We start from the raw sequence: 17815 nt of genomic DNA, 5'->3' as shown, positions 1-17815 counted from the left end.
ACTGGATAAACATTACAATGTTACCTTCAAAAGAAACCAAATTAGTTGGATGAACTATTGTAGTGACTAAGAATAATTCAGAGAGAATAATCAGATAAGATCAGAGATTTCAGTCAAATCACGCTGCCATTACACAGACCTGTACAAAAAGCAAACTGGTAATAGAGTTGTTATATATTAAAGTTTTTGAATTCCTACAGTACAAACCCTTCTTTTATTATGCAGACATAGCATCATGTGCCCCAATTTCATGAGTGGAGAATCGATTTGTAGTCAGTCACATCAATGTAGTGGCAGCCATCCCGTTTGAGCCATGTTTAGAGTGGTATGGATCCTGTAAAATGCTACCATTTAATCATGCTCTGTTTAGAATGTCCACTGGCATTTCTTAAGAGCGCTACTGGAAAGCACGCAAAACAGCCATGAAAAACTACTTTGTGAAAAATAACTTTTGTTTTTCCAGCTAACTTCACATTCCTCCTGAAAACGGACCAAACTTCAGTGAGGAGAGCAACTGAGATAATCCTTCCCCAGCACAAGGTTAGTCATTAATATACTACTGCATGGTTTGGATTGCTCGCTGTGAAAAATTTCTGCTCCTCATCTTCATGCACTCATTTAAATCTTTGTTAGTCTCAGAGTGATTCTTTTGTGACTCGTTCAAATATTTGGTGTTTGGCAAACGGTGAGCCGATGGGCTGTAGTTACATCGTAAGGTTTCAAAAACTGAGCTTTAAAACGTGCTGCAGATTAATAGTGATATGAAAAAAGCCAACCAAACTAGCCAGCTATGGATAGCTTGCTTGTTAATGTGTGCTAAAGCTAAGTTAACTTTAGCTCATGTTTTGTTGTGTTGGCTTTGTAGGTGAGCAGAATGGAGGCTTTGAGGCAAATTAAACAAATTTCTTATTTCTATTAGAGACAGCTGACAGTTAAGGATGGTAGCATTTTGCATTTCATTACATTTCATTCATAACACTTTAGCAGTACAAAAGCTTCTAAGTATTGCATATACACTTTAAAGACATGTCTCAGGATCACAAATTAAGAAAGACACTATTTAAGTAAACGTTTTATCTTTACACACTGACCAAATGAGCTATGGTTTCTTTGGCATATTGTTCAGTTATCTGTCTCTGATTGACACAGACAGCGGGTGAAATAACTTACTTTCCTTGAGTTTCTCAGAGGTAGGAAAATAAACCGTAACCCTCAAATGCTTCTCCTGGACTCCCTTCATTTTCTAAAACCAGAAAGTGTCGAAGGCTCTGTTAACATTTTTCCAACCTGGAATTTTACTGACCCAGGAGTCCTGACTGAGCAGGTATTGGCACACCACAGGCTGATTTCACAAGGGTTGGGTGGATTTTTAATTTGTGGAAACATCAGTCTAAACCTATAGTCCAGCGACCACAGGGGAACCTCGTCTCCAGAAATCTGCTCCAACCCTGTTATTAAGTGGTAATTCAAACAACTCATTTATTTCATCAGGAACTGCCCAGAAAACACCAGAATTATGAAGTGTCTGTTTTTTGAAGGAGGATCTCTTTCAGGGTTACATGACCTGCATTTCATCTAAGAGCACATTTTGTGAAAAACAAGTTATTTTCCTGATATTACAGACGATTCACTGCAGGTTTGGCAGAATAACTTTGCATTAAAATTATAACTAATCCAAAAGAAACCTAAGACATTGCCAAAATTGATTTTAGTTAGATTCTTTGTACTTTTGTACCTTCATGTGGCAATTTTGTTTGATGTATTTTCCAAAAGACAGTTGACTGTAATTGTGGGGCTTTTGTACCCCACAGTGGTCTGGGGCAGTTGTTGCCTTTGCCCAGATGTTAATCATCCCTGACCATATTCTTGATGTCACAGATTACAGAAAGGATTATAGGTTCAAGTCCGGTTTTCTGGTTCTTGCAACTCTTGACACTGATGTCATGCAGTTTTACCAGCCCAAAATAAACCTGCTGGCCAGTGAATCTGAGGCTAAATCAGTTTGCAATAATGCTTTCTGTTTAATGCAACTTTTTTTGGAAAGACAAAAGCCTGATCATTCACTATTGCCATCTAAAAGCCCAATGTGGAAGAGTTCCTTTGCTTTAGTCCAACCTGAACAGTGAGCGTTTAGCTAACTCACGATCATCTTTTAAAGTCTCTTCTGAAACTCACTTTCATAGACTTGCTCCTATGTGTTATGTTTTATTAATTTTTCCTGATGCCAGTCTTTTTATGTGATCTTTTTATGTTTGTTGCTTTGCTTCCATTACTCTTTAATAGGCTCCTCTTTTTTTACAGCTTGTTTGGAATTTGTTTTGATAAATCATGGCTGGTACTTTTTTGTGAAGACAGCTAATAAAACCAGAGTGTGCTCAATCTCTGCCTTGTTGGATTGAAGAACATATTTGTCTACCAAAAACATGCATGATGTGATCATGCCAGATATTTAGGTTAAAAATAAAAATTGGATTAAATCTTTTATAACAAACAGGTAATAATTTGATATATTTGTGTACCTTTGTCTTTCTTCTGGCTAATAATACCTTAGGTCCTCTTGCTGGGGCAAAATTTGCCTTTCAGGACTGGTTGTGCGACTCCACAGTTCCCTATTCATTCTGAACTACGTTGAGTCGCGTTCCCTACAAAACAGGAAGTTCTGGGACTGCATATTTGCCCATGTTTACAGAAATTCTCTGTTACAAGTCACAATTGCATTCACCTCCTGGCTGCAATGATTATGCCAGGAGCAAAGTGGTATAGCTGTACAGCAACAAAGTTGACAAAGTTGAGTCAACAAAACACTGAACTTCAGTATGGGGGAAAAAAGGTAATTTGCTGTTTTAAGGCAAAGGTAAATTGTGGCTGGATTTAAAGGACTAGTTTTAAAATAACCAAAAGATATAAAGAGAAACTAAACTGCATCTTACTCAGTTTTCTACAGTTCTACACAAGTTGAAACAGAAGATCTTTAATAAAGTTTGTGTGTAATACTGATTGGATTCAGCGTAAAATTTAAAAACCGATTGTCTTTAATCTTAACACTGGCTGCATGTGGTAAGAATACAGAAATAAGCCTTTACAGCATTCCAATTGTGGCACTTGTAGTCACCTCTAAAATTTGACTCAGGCAGCATTAAAGTTGCAACATAAACTGAATTTTCCAAATGACTGTATGGTCAAGCATTACCGCCTGAGCTGATAAATCTTTGTGTTCACCTTTAGTAGTAAACACAGCATGTTGCTGCGTCTGTGAAACACCACAAATGTGAGGATATCCTTCTTTAACAAGGAGGAAAGACAGCGCGGGTCTCTGGGAGTCTTTTGGGGTAATTTAACACTAACATGGTGAAGGAAACAGACTATTTCTGAAGGTAGTCATCCATCAAACACTGAGGAGAATGTCCAGTTGGTGGCTCCAGCAGGCTTAGAATAGCCTTTTGTTCAAACACCTTTAATAATTAAACACCTACTCAGCCCCTCAGGCTTCACAAGATTGAAGACTTTCGCAGGGGGGGAAGAAAAAAAAATCCCCTTCCCCTCCCTGTGCTGTTGTAACCTGGAGAGCTTGCCGGAGATGAGGTGCGCCGTATCACCTAATGCCTTTTCCTTGCACTGAACAAATCCCCTCTGACTCCTTTAGTACACTCATAAAACAAGCATGCTTGGAATATGTTGCCATTTTAGAGGCAGTTTATGCACTAATATTACAGTTAGACTGATTTTTACCTTCTGAGTGGAGTTTCTGCCAATTAGTCAGTATCAGGACATCATAAAGTTAGCCAAGCAAACTGATACAAGTGGAAAAGAAAAGATCAGAAAGTATGTGGTCTGCACTCCAAAGGTGCTTCATTATCTGTTACATCACAACGTTATCACACAGTCACTTCTAGATAGCTGCTGAAGTATTCTCTCAAACGATAGTTGTTGCCACTTCGCTTTTCAGTAGCAGAGACATAGTCATAACTTTTATCTTTATTGCACAAAAGGACAACAGCGTTATGGTAACGTGGAGGCCGCATCCAGGACAGATACCACATTACTGCTAACACGACTTTGGTTCTTTGTGGACATCTGCACAGACAGCATGCTGACATGCAGCAACAAACCCAGCAGCCAGAGCCAAAACTTTTAAAGGTAAGAAAGGCAGTGATGAAGAGTCGGTGTTGGAGCCTCCGTTTCTTCCTGTACATCTTCCTGCAGTAGAATCACTGTGGCAATCGCTTCTTTGGGCCCTGTGATTTTTTTCAACATAGTTTTAATGTGTGAATGCAAAGCTGACAACACAGCAAAACAAAAGAGCCTACCTGTGTCCTCATCAGGATAGCAATTTGTGTTAGTGTGTGGGTCTGTAAGCTATAGTTAATATATTTAACTGGTAACTATGTGACAATGTGTTTCAGGGCATTGTACAGGGTAACGCAAATGTAATCAGTAGTGTAAAAAATTAAGTAATTCAATAACAACCCCAACAATCGGCACAACAGCAGTATTGGACGCCCTGGGAATAAGTGCAGGCTGCCCGATCTTAGACTGTTAGACTGCTACTGTGCTGGATAGAACTGCTGGTCCGAGTCCAGCAGAGGGACTTTTTTCTGCGTGTCTTTCTTTGGATAAAATGCTTCCAAAACAGATAAAAGACAAAAGGATACAGATCCATGCATATTTAGAGCTATATTAAGAGAGAAAAGTGTTGATATTATTGTGTTACACATTCACCGAGCTTGTGTCTCAGCTGTGTGCTCTCCTGAAGGGGGTCACAAGCATTTGTAAGAGTGTAGTTTTTGCTTCCTGCCACATTAAACACTCCTTCCTATTCTCCATCCCGTGGGACCAAATAATGACTAATGTAAAAAAGGGGGGTTTAAAAAAAAGGGCTGCAGATATGCTGAGAACAAGCACCTGAGAGAGAACAGCTGTCTTGTAAAAGGTCAGTCTCCCACTGCTCCTTGGTCTTTCCTCTCCATTTCCGGCCTCTCAGGCCCCCCTCCTGTTTCCCACCCCCACCCATTGGACTCCAAAGTCACGTAGTTTGGCTTTTTTCTCACACACATTGCTCTCACTCCCTTTGCGCTGCACCTAGAGGATTCTTGGCAGAGCCTGACCACCTTGTAATCCCGTGCAGAGAAGGGGGGGGGGGGGGGGGGGGGAGAAAAAGAAAAGGAGTGGGCGTATAAATGTACTGCGCTCTGGTTTATAAAACTTCCCTGCAAGTGGATATATATGGGTCTCTTGAGGTGTTTGTTTTTCCCCGTGTAGTGTAGCTATCATCGTTACGCACATGTGTAACCCACCCCCCGCCCCCCCTCCCCGTCCCCGCACACACTTCCACACAAGCTCTTCTAAACATTGACAAACAGTCTCGAAAAGGCAAAAAACAAACACGGATCGAATTGGTTACATTTGGGCTGCTTTGGAGAGAAATTTCTCATAACCCGGCTGACGAAAAGAGGCCGCTGCAATTTTGCAGACAAACAAACAATGTTTGGAGTGATCACTTTCAATAAATGCCCTACTCACATATTTGAGCTCTAATATTTATCATGAAATCGGCATGGCCGCCAGACCGACTAAACAAATACAGAGCTCCCACGTCTCTTATATCAACATACATGCAAAAACCAACAGTAAACACACGGAAAGCGACGCTGCCGTGTCACTGAGAGCGGCCTCAAACCCAAACTGTCAATAAGGCGTGAGTTGTTGTTTTACAGAATCACACTTGAAGCTGCGAGATGCAACTTTTCTTTTCACATTGTCATTACAAATAAACTCAGCATACAGTGATCACTCTGTGCGCATTTAGGATACTTCCTGTGTCCTTGAAATGCTCTCTTTAATGTTACCAGGGACATTTTGAGGCGTTTAACATTTCCTGTGGGTGGATTGTGTGAGCGTTTCTGGCGGTGAGTGTATCAAGGTGACTGGCTCAGTTCTGAGGCAATTGGAGATAAGAGAAAAAGGGAGAAAGAGAAGCTGTGCAATGAGTGCAAATAAGTTTGTATGTGCAAATGATGGATTTTGCATGCGAGGTTATCGAATATCTCCTTTCCTAGAGCGCTAAAAGGAGATGCTGTCATTAAGATTCCCATAACGTGAACCCAAGGATCTCACACAAACAATTTGTGCACTCATTTTCATGGTGTACTATTCTGTTATGTCCTAGGTATGCTCCAAAAGGAAAGGAGTCAAAGTCAGTAGAAAAAGACAGTACAAACAGGGTCTTTGTCTTTTATGTTTGCATATGTACTGTGAAAGCCATGTGACCTACAGGTTATATCATTAAGCATGCCATTCAAACTTCATGCAAACTTCTTACGAATCTTCCTTTGCCAGTATATCAAAAGCAGACTTGCAAGGGCCCCTTAGTGGCTGAGAGCAGGTCTCAGAGCTCTGACTTGATGAGGGACTTCTTCTTCCTTTTTCTTATCATCTGCATGCAGAAACAGGAGTGGATATTTGGGGGTGGGGGAAGGTTGAGATGGTGGGATCACGTATGGACACCACCAGGGACGGCCGGGGTTACGTTGTGGTCAGCACTGCTATTTGGGTCAAAGCCTTTTAATTGTATTTTTAGGCATTTCGGAGTAACAAGGCTCCCATCTCGAGCTCTGGGAAAAGTTTGAAAGAGAACAGGGAGTCAGGAAAAGACGGTGATATGAAATAAATCAGCATATAAAATAAGGAGGTAATGATGCCAGAGGAGGGGAGGGGGAGCGGGGCGGCAGGTCTCGGCGGGTATTTCAGCCAACCGCTTGTCAAGACTGAGGCGGCGGGAGAGTGCGTGACAGCTCTGACAAGAGTTAGCGGAGGTCCTTCAGCGTTTCTCTTTTGTGTGACAAGGGGAGGCGGGCAGGGAGGGCTGCTGAGCAGCTCTAGACAGCCGAGGTCGCGGGAGCGGTTTCCGGTGGGTCGCATTAAGACCAACCTGCCTGTCATGACTCATGAAGTTTGCTGGGAAGAAGACAAGAGAAGAAGACGAAAAGCATATTTCAAACAGTTACGCAGGGTGCAAGCAGGTGAGAGGTGAAGCATCTCTACATGTGATCCAACGTGTACTTAAACCTTTGAACAACATGAATGTTAATATTGCGTGCAGTTCAGAGCTGCCATGTGAAAGATGTTTGCATCCATCTTGACAAATTTATCAGCCATTTAGTAGAAGACAGTGTGTTCCTCTACCTTGAATGTGACACTGGATGCAACCAAGGTAGCTTGATATTAAAAGGACTGATGCATCTATCTATTTCCTTAAAAACGTATGCAGATTCGTGTCGAAACTGGAGTCAACAGATTTATACTTTTACATTCATGCCTACTGCCAATTCAAATTCACCTTTTCGATCCAAGTCTTTGTACTGTGGAAGGAAGACGGAGTACCCTGAGAAAACTGTCTATCTGTCAAGTTCATCTCGGGGTCACCAGATTCACACATACCACTCTATATGTGGAATTTCCACTCTCTGTGGCAGACCATAGATGATATGAAGCATAAACATGCCCTCCAATGTCTCAGAGCTGCATTCATTTTAATGGCCACTAGGGGATGACACCTATGGTCGCAAAAAGTCTTTCAGGCCTGCAGAAGTCTATGGAAAAATGGCCCTCAGCCCTCATCTATGTAAACGCTTTCGTGATGAGTTTATGGGGACTTATTTAGTAAGTCATAGTTATCTTAAGCTTGATGTAGACTCCTGCACTGAATCAATGTAGAGCACACAACGTAGCCTACACAAGTGACCAATGATGTTGACAACATTATAACTGTGCATGATGTACTTGAGTCAATCTGAAATCTCATGGCCAAAACTGTAGTTTTCAGTGGAGTTTCTATCTTTCAGTTGATCCATTTTCTTCCAGTTGTTTTGAAAACTTAAGTAAGCAACTGGGCATAGGAGGCTAATCAGTCTTTGTGGCTCACAAGAAGGTGCACATCGAGCAAACCGACTGGCACACACACATTCATAGAGGGATTTTCCATTACAAGCCGAAGCGCCTTGTCTGAAATTCACACACACCCTCATTCTATGGTGAATGCATAGGGGGAAACTTGGGTTTCTGTATCATGCAGATTGCAGAAGCTCGGGATCAAACCACTGACCTGCTGATTAATAGGTGACCCGCTCTACCTTCTGAGCCTCCTAAGTAAGTTACGGCGTAGGGTTTCAGAGGGGTTTGGCGTGCCTACAGCATAGATTTAAAAGAGAGGTATAATTCCACTGTAAGAGATTATGCAGTGTCCCCACTCGTCTCATCTTGATTCAAAACAGCAAAATATAATGTTCAACTTCGAAAGTGATGATACATCAATAGTGTCTGTGTCACATGACCAACTGGAAATCTTGAGATAGAAGACCTCATGCGCAAAAGAGAGGTAATTTGGAAGGTATGATCTAGTTTAAAGACCCATTTTTGACTTCTGTTGAATAAAAGTCTAAAATTCACCTTTAATCTCATCACAAGAAAACTCTGCTATAATCAGAATTATGACTTAACTTGGGAGAGATCTACGGCTCCAGGTCCAAAAAATTTTAAGACACAGTGTAAAATGTAAAGGGGAAGCAAAGCGAGGTTATTGGGAAGCAAGTTTATACGATTTGCAACAAGTTTCATCCAGACAATGTCTTTTTCAGGGAAGGACATGCACAAAGGTATCACACCTCAAAACCCTAATATAACACAATGCTAGGCTGCAGATAGCAGCTATTACCACAGCTTCACATTACTGTGAACTGCTACGAGCTAGAGTCCACATTCTGGATGCTGAACTGGCCTGTCTACCACTGGGACATTTGGCATATTAACTGAGGACTGGATGGGACAGCATTACTATACAAAAAGTCCAGCAGCTGATCTCCTCAGTTTGAGTTGTGTTGCTGTCTTTGAATTTTTGTTTTCAATACAATGGTACATTGTCTCAGTTTAAACTTTGGATATGTTTTCCATATTCCACTGTTAATAAAATATGAATTTATGAGATTTGCAGATCATTGCATTCTGTTTGTATTGTCATTTTACGCAACATCGTTGTTTCGGTTCGGGTCGCTGCTCATGTGGTCGACCGGCCAGTGCTACCTAGCCTGACCTGTCTCCCCAATGTGATGTTTGTGTATTGTATGTATGGTCGGCAAGGTATCATCTATCTTAATTGCCCCTTGGGGATAAATAAAGTCTTTTTGACTTTGACTTGACTTTGACTTGATCCCAGCTTTTTTGGAATTGCGCTTGTATTACTTTTGGCATCTGTGGGATTCTCTACTCTCTCCGGTTTTTCTACCTTATCAAACGGATGCAAGAGCAAGTAAATCGAAACAGTACAAAGGCTATGCGGGCACAAACGATTAAAAAAGAAAATGGCCACCAAACACGTGAAGCATGCACAATTGCCCCGTTTCTCCTGTTTGCTCAAAAAGCCATTGTTTTAAATTTTTTCATTTTGCCTCGGCGCTCACTGAAACACGTGCTTCTCTCGATCCTCCCCAGTTCTCTATTGTCTTCGCTCAGCCTTTCAACCCGGCCTCACAAACAGATTCTCTAAACCAATTGTCAGTAATAAGAGTTCAGCAGATTCAACCATGAATATGCATATTAATCTCTCAGCACATTGCTAGAACAGTCCACCAAGACAAAAAAAAGTTTTCATCCAATTATACTTCTAAATCAGCAATAATTACAACCCTATACATCATCTGCATATTTCAATTAATATTCAAATCTTGTATAGGGTTTCGCATGCTAATTTATACTATATTCAGGATTAGGTACATTACAGTTAAATCTGTCTCTATCCAGTCTCTACCTTGCCTCTCCTTAATAAGCTGTGTTCCCTGCTAATGTTACTGAACTTATTATAATACAATATGCTCAGGCATAAGAATCACACATCCTTAATATTATTTCTTGCAATTAACATGGAGCCGAAAAAATACAGAGGGCCTCCTTCATTAATTTGCTCAGACACTCACATATAATGCAAAACAGAGGGGGAATAAACAGGTCTCTGTCTGACTCGTGCGCACACTCACGCGCACGAGTCAGTCAAGTGTTGCAAATCTAATTTAAATATATGAATGTTTTGTTTTGTCCATTTCCCCGGACTTGACTCGGCCGTGCCGCGTCCTCTCAAATGGGAAATGATGCTGCTTAGTATTGCTGCCTAGCTTTCAGAGGGCGGGCAAAAAAACAAAAAAGGAAAAAAAAAAATAAAAGGCACACTAAGACATTTGTCAATACTTTCTGCATTCTCTATCTGTCCAATTTATATGTTCTATACTCTCAAAGCTCAGGGGACTTCAATTAGACAAGTACCTGTATCCGGCGCTCTGCTCTACAGCTCCCAGGAGCCCTTTGTGCTTTCATATTGAATCATGGAGAGACAGTTAATATTCCAGCGGAAGGGAGGATCTATAAAGTCGCCACCATAAACCAGATAGGGGCCTTTGTAACATCCAAATAATAGCAGTAAATAAAGAGCTTACACCTGTATGGCAAAGGCCAGGCCCTGATAGGATGCACCCGGCTGGCCTGCAGACAGCAGAAAACGCTCGGGGTAAAGAACAGTGAGTGGCATTAATGGATAGGTTTATTTTAAAGCGTGCCATCTGCCATCAGTCACCTAGAAGTATTGGACAGCGGAGAAACAAGTTAGCTTAACGTCCCCTCTTTGTTGCTCTTCTCTTCCTCCTTCGCCAGGAGCCCGATAAAGATGGCGGGGAGGTGGGGAAGAAATGTCGGCGAGGGCGGCCGTGCGGGTACACAGGGATCCCTGAGAGAATAAAGCATCAAACCCACTCAGCAGCACCACTAACAATAATAAAAATGCCTCGGCTTAAAGGTGACATTCCCAATTTACGATTATTTGTGTCTATAAAGTGTATTCCTCGGCTCTGACTCATTCGCGCCCCTCCCTTACAAGAACAATGCATTAAGGAGGGGGTGCCGAGGGTAAATGGAAATTCTATCCATTTTATTAAACCGACAGGCCCCACTATACCTGAGACTTTCAATTTTGCCAGTGTGACCTCCAAGGAGACATTTCTGTCTCCTTTCTGTCTACCTTCACCTCATTCAATTCCCTGTTTGCTCTGACCGGCCCTCCGAGCACCCGGGGGCCCGCAAAGCCGTTATGGATGAGCTCCGAGGCAATTCTGAAATGGAGAGAGGAAAGGAGCATAGATCTCCGCTCCCTGAGAAAGATTTACTTCAGGGTGCAAGATGGATGAAATCAGCCTTTGTATCTCTCTTAGTGATTGTTTTTCCTTGCGCTCTTTCTGCTTTTTTGTGTAACAGGAGGACGTTCGATGGGATGGGGAATGTGATGGATTGGGAGGCCGAGATCGGAGCAAATCTAGCAGCAGAGGTGGAGATGCAGCGTTGACCTGAGTAATGTCGTGATCAGGGCCAGCTGATACGACCGCCGTGTCTTTTCCAAACACCTAAACTGTACCAAGACTGACTTGATTTGTCTCGTGTGTCATAGGCGCAGAGAGTTATGGACAACGGTGGTAGAGACTAGCAGTTTGATGTTGTGTAAGAAGGCGTCTCTGGTTTATCACTTGCCCAAAACTGTATGTTTCTCCATTTGAAGTTTTTAGTTTTCTTTGCCTGACGTGGACCAGCTTTTAAGTTTGTGTTATGACTGTCAACATTAGATCAAAATGGGGGTTAGTTAATAATTTAATTACTGTTAATTCATAAGAGTAAAATACCATAAAACAACTTCTAGCCTGTAAAGTGTTATTCCCGCAGCTAAATGTTAGCATTTCCTTTCACTGGAGAGTCAAAAAGCAGCGCAGATGTTGGCCGTTTTAGAGACCACAGCTCATAGTCAGACCATCAGAGCAAGATTACAGATCACAGCCTTCTAAGGAGGTTGGTGGATTAGTGCCCTCATTTCATGCGTTAACAGCAAGAAGATCCTGCTTCTTCTCCAATGTGGACCTTTGTTTTGCTCGCAGTTCTTTATTTTTGCCTCACTTTTGAATTTCACGTCCAGTCCAAGCTTAAATTTATGCACTGAAATAACTTGGTTGAAAAGACACTTTCAGGTTTAGACACTGCCAACAATTTGTGATCTAAAAAGTACTTTATTAGGTTTCAGAAAAGATTGTGGTTCAGTTTCAAGTCATTCCTCCACAAGAGTAACCCTGCTTGAAGACAAATGAGTTGGGAGTCACTTTTCACTCGTACTTTTGTCATAACCAAGTTCTTAACGGCATAGTTGCCATAGAACACCATGTACATAAATAAGCCACAGCAGCAGCGCTGACAAAGTGGTACTAATGAACATATGCCAACCATCCCCTGTCTATACTGCATCTATAATGGAAAACAACTGATGGACTCCCAAAATTTTCTGGACTCAAGCATCTTTAGTCTACTTATAGTTGTTGTGCTTCTGCAAGCTGCTTTGCGACCCACTCACCACCAACCTCAGTAATAATGTGCGTGATAACTTTCGTGCATTGTTCTTCGCCGTTGCTGACTCTAACTATGATGTATGTTTTGGAGAGAACTGACTTTTTTGGGATACCGCATGAACAGTTTTGACGTGTGTCTGTTGCAAAATACAAAGTTTGACAGGTATGAATATAAGAAAAGACGATGAGCAGGTCTAGAAATTTCAGTATTACAAATGACTTGCAGAAAACATTTCAGCCATAAGTCAGCATCAAATCTCAGAGACAGGAAACTGAGTCGAGTATAGTTAGTTCTTTTGAAAGGAGCCATTATTGCCCGAAGAGCCGGTTGTGGCTGCTTTCTGTGACAAGCGTAATTGATAAAAGCTATTAAGGTCTACCACGCTATCCATCATTACATCTGTCAAGCAAATCAGCACAAGCTCGAACGGTTTAGATTCAATGTTCTGCCAATAATGCAGCCTGGCAAAGTTACAAAAACAACGTCCAGAGAGAGCAAACCGAGCCCATCATCAACAGCAGCAGCAGCAGAGCTTTTATCAGTACACAGATCCACTGCTGCAGAAAACTCTCGGCTGCTGAGGGGGGAAATCTCCTGGACAGGAAACAGACATCACTTTCCCTTCAGTCTCTATCGTAGGGAGGTGATGGCACATAAAGTATACCCGTGAAGGATGGCGGGAGAGAGGAAGCAGCCTGAGACACAGCCAAGTTTCTATTGAGTTATGGATGTTTTCAGCAGCCTTCAAGAGCGGCACTGCTCAATGTGACTGAGCTCACACTTAGCGTGGACAATATAAATGGAATAGTCGACATTAGTATTTCTTCATCCAAACCCACCTCCCACCCACCTCCCCTTTATGTTAAATGCCTTTTTTATGCCTCTGAGGCTGGTGAGGAATGGATGAAAAGCATATGTAGAGTATCAGATATGTCCACTGTGTGGCAAGGGTGCAAAGTGTAAGGTTATTTAACCGTCTGTCATGATTGGAGTGCTGGGATTGTAAGTGCATTTCTGTGACAAGCGTGACATGATGTAGCAGATGAATTATTAAGTAAAGTCACAACACATGAGGGGATTGAAAATAATATTTTATTTTGAGAAAAAGTTTCCTTTATCCCCTTTCATATTTAGAGATGAAGTATTATTACAGAGATGCTAATCTGCGCTCACTAACCGCCGCCATCGGCGATGGTGCTATAACCGTGGCTAATTGTATGTCTAAACCCTCTTTGGGATGAGCGGCGCGTCGGGAATACAGCAGCTCTGGGTTTGACAGTGATGGTTCACGGGATGACAAACAAACGCCACAGAGGATCAATGTGAGGAGGTCCATCTTCAAAACACAAGAGAGACGGGAAAATGACAAAACTGATCTTCCATGACAAGTGTCCGTGTCTTATCAGAGAATTCAGCAGGGTGCTGGCGTGTTTGGGGGATACTGTTTGCACTTCGTGGGATAGTGTGAAGAGTTTTTGCTCTAAAATGAAGCCAACTATTTTTTTTAAGTGCTCATGACTAACTTTTGACAAGATATGGCGCTTTATTAGATAATAGGATAAAGTCTTTGGGGCCTAGAATCAAACTTTCTTTTGGTATTTTATGAGTAATGGATACTGAACTGGAAACGGCGTGAAGCTTGAATTGAAAATGAATCTAGAAGTTGGTGGACAGCCTGAGCTAAATCATATAAAGAAAAAAGAACCCATAAAAAGATGGGATTGTGGTACATATCCCATTATGTCTAAGTAGCCCTATGAAAAACATAATAAATAAAAAAGTAAATGAAATAAAAGTTGTTGTAGTGACCATTAACATAAGGTCTATTTAGATGCTCTGATTGGACACTACACTGAGGTGACTGGATCTCATGAGCATGGATGGATAAGAGGATAGCGTTGCTACATGCATTATGCCGAGAACAACTATATTACATTATGAAAGATTGGGAGCATAAAAATAGAGTATCTCACATATGAGGTAAAGTTTTGACAAATAGGATTTTTTAAAAGTTCAAAGTCCTTTTGAACTCTCCCTGTGACCCAGGACCTGGGACAGCTGACCCAGTGTTTGTGCAGTATTATCTTCCATTGAATAACCATATAAACTTAGCATGTGTGCCTCTTCTTCTTCCACCACATTACATGAATCATCGTGCAATAAGAACAGTGCTGAGATATTTTACAGAAATATGAGAGACTAACTGCTATCGCCAGTGTGACAAATCACAGCCAAATTGTCTGATTTCAGTGCTTTAGTCCTAATACTTAAACACATACTTTACATATGGTTCTAAAAATAAAAATGCATCAATTCAAAACATCTTTTGATCCGTTTCCTTCCTTTCAACATCTAGTCTCCCCGAGGCCCGCACAATCTGCATGAACCTGTTGGATGTGTTTGTGGGTCTTAAAAACGCAGGGTTTTTTGTCATTTTTTTTCAGTTACAATTACTTTAAACAAAGACTAATTACTGGACAAATGAGCGACTGTACCACCAAGTCCAATTACTGGAAAAAATAGCTGCTTTGTGCCATTCGCTGATTACATCAATAAGATTCTCCTCGGCATGGGGCCATCATTACATCGGTTCAAACAGTAATTTTACTCATTTATATGGATTTCATAACGTAATATTCCCAGCAAAGTAAACATTTAGATGTGCGGGGAGGAAAAAAATAAACAAACGTATGCATATGAAAGTACAGAAAATATGAAGTTTCTCCCAGAACCAAATTGGCAATCACCAGCCTTCTACCCCATGGTCATAATGAAATTGCGCCAGCAGTGGTTGAAATAAATGACATAATTCTATGTACACACAATTAAAGGAGAAAGCTACAATCGTGCATTCAGCTCAGAGTTAGTTTATGATAGCACAAAGCAAAAGCAAACCTATAAATAATGAATACGTCCATAATTATTCCGTCTGAGATTTGCATAATTATTGTTTTTTTTCCTTTCATGGAAGCATCTGTTAACATTGCAGTCCATTCTTTGTTTCGCACAGCAGCAAGCATACCTTCCTGCAAAAGTACACACATGAATAGTAATAAATTGGCATTATAAGGAAATGCTGTTCATTTATAATTAATAGGTTGGTCACATTTACACTGTAATATTGCTGCAAATGCACCACTATTGCTCTAAATGAGAGTTCCTGTTGCATCTGTAATGCGCAGCAGCACTAGAAATGAGGCTTTCTATTGTTTAGCTAAAAAAGATTTTAATTCTTTTCCTTGCTTTGAAAAATTAATGATGATGAAGGCAAGGTGTGTGACTGATCCGTGAGCACGTTTGCTCTTTTTAATTTCAGATGGATACTTACGTTTTTTTCTGCACTGGATCTGAAAGATGCCCTTCACACCTGTGTATGTCGGGCATTTTTACTTTTTCAACATGGGAAATTTTCAAGGTTATAAACAGACAGTCTTCAGCAATTTAATTATCTTCTTTTATAAGCTCTGGATACAAATTAGTCTTCCTACTACATGTAGGATCTAGTATGGGCTGTCCTACCAGTCAATGATGGCCTGTAACCACAGACTGTATGTAAAGGATGGACATGGAAACCATGTGAGAATGCTCAGTCTCCTTACTGGCCAGATATTTCTGGGGGTAGGATTTACTCCATGTTTGTAGCAGGCTATAAACATGTTTATTTATCCTTTAAAGTTGGGCATTTTAACATGGGAGTCTATGAAGATGGAGTCAGCCTCAAGTGGACATTACAGGAACTGCAGTTTCTGGCCCGTTTGCATTGCCATCACTTTTCAGCCTTGGAGTTAACGGGTAATAAAAGTTCATCATAAGTTCCCAACACAGAAAATTATATTTTCAAGAGGCTCTCTTTGTCGAACCAACAGTCCAAAACTTAAAGACTGCATTTCAAATGATATAAACCAGACAAAAAGAATCAGATTCTTTCGACTAACCAGGAAATATTTGGGATTTTTGTGTTTACTGCTCTCTTGAAACCATGTCCAACATTCACATCTCATCCAGATCAAACATTCCCTTTTCTTTTGTACCTGGTACTTAACCAGTGTTTGGTGATTGAGCTTGGCTCAGAGCCAAAGTGGCCTCTCAGCTGCTTTCCGCCGACCCTTGAGCTGTGTATAACCAAAGAAAACATTAACCAGGTGACTTATCATGGAAGTCTGTGGCTGACCTTTTAATGCGCCTGTCATTGATTGCATAGCATGGTATACTCTGTCCATCCCAAGGTGATAGATTATTCAATTAACTATTGACCTTTCCCGCAGACTCATTTGTCGATGGAAATGCTTTTATGACAGCAGTGCATTTAGAAAGCAAAGGATGCTGAGTTTTGATTTTAGGATTTACTGTGCACATTATGCTTCTCTCGCCTGCTCTTCTTTCTCCTGTTTACTTTTTGATTTACATTGTAAAATGATGAAGTTTGGCTCTGATGCTGGCGTTTGGCTCTCCTGGGGTGGATGACGACTGTACCGGGATAAGTTTTTCTGCCCTCTGGATTTATCCCGCGTACTTCTCCTTTATTTGCACATATTTTATGGCCAAACGCAGCTTGTTAGCGTAGCCCTGAGCTGTTTCTTGAGACTGAGAGAGGTGCATTTGGATTTGCAAAGCAGAGCCATGATTCAGCACCTACTATGTGCCCATTTGGCATGACTGCAGTCGTCTTCATATCAGTTATCTGCTGTGGCTGAGATTACTCACTCTGATGATAGCATTCAGGGGTTTTTTGCATTCGTCTACATAAAAAAACCCAACATTTCTTAATGTTTTCAGACCCTTTAAGAATCACTAAAGAGCAATGGAAAATCTTAACAAAAATGTGGCCACTAGTTTTGGACCAGTTTTCTGATGTCTGCTCAGTACTTTTACCCGACTACTCTGCTCAGAAAACAAGCCACCTGCTTTTCTTTTGGGCGGATAGACCAGCAATGCAAAAGGCAACTTTCTGGGCAACAGTCCAGGCCAAAGCATCCCCTGAGTTATCGGACCTGAAGTGAGAAAGTGTAAAGCAGCAGTCTGGGTTTTTTTTTTTTTTTTTTTTTTTTTTTTTAAGTGTTGTCTTATTTTCATTTCAGCATTTCTGCCATGAAGGTACGACACTTGTTTTCAAACTTCCTGCGACTCTTAGCGATAAATTAAGCACAGCATGACAGGTCAGTATCTTCTGCCAGCATCAACAACAAATGGCAAAATATAGAGCAGAAATGATCTGAGCGTGAGGTTTCCATGGAATCACTGTGTTGGGACATCTGCTGTGGTAATGCTACCCCACAGTGATGTCCAAAAAGTTGTTCAGTTAGTCGCCGCCCTTTGATCCAGTCCTGACACTAAACTTTTACTACTTTCATATCTCATGCAACTTGAGCAGGAATATAGGAGGGGTTGTTGGTTC

The 17815-nt window shown here is 41.2% G+C and overlaps 1 long non-coding RNA gene across 1 annotated transcript in view; it reads left to right on the top strand.

Annotated features, from left to right (window-relative positions):
- Nucleotides 1-11376, top strand: part of LOC309699967 — a 30261-nt gene extending 18885 nt beyond the window's left edge. The window contains exons 2-3 of the long non-coding RNA XR_014274543.1: nucleotides 464-540; nucleotides 11290-11376. This is a non-coding gene — a long non-coding RNA (uncharacterized lncRNA). The remainder of the gene's footprint in view (nucleotides 1-463; nucleotides 541-11289) is intronic.
- The last annotated feature ends 6439 nt before the right edge of the window (nucleotides 11377-17815 follow it).

Source organism: Aulonocara stuartgranti (assembly GCF_965226115.1).
Source record: "Aulonocara stuartgranti genome assembly, chromosome: 23".
NCBI classification, from domain to species: domain Eukaryota; kingdom Metazoa; phylum Chordata; class Actinopteri; order Cichliformes; family Cichlidae; genus Aulonocara; species Aulonocara stuartgranti.
Note: the sequence above shows the minus strand (reverse complement) of the source record. Positions and strands in the feature narration are given on the sequence as shown.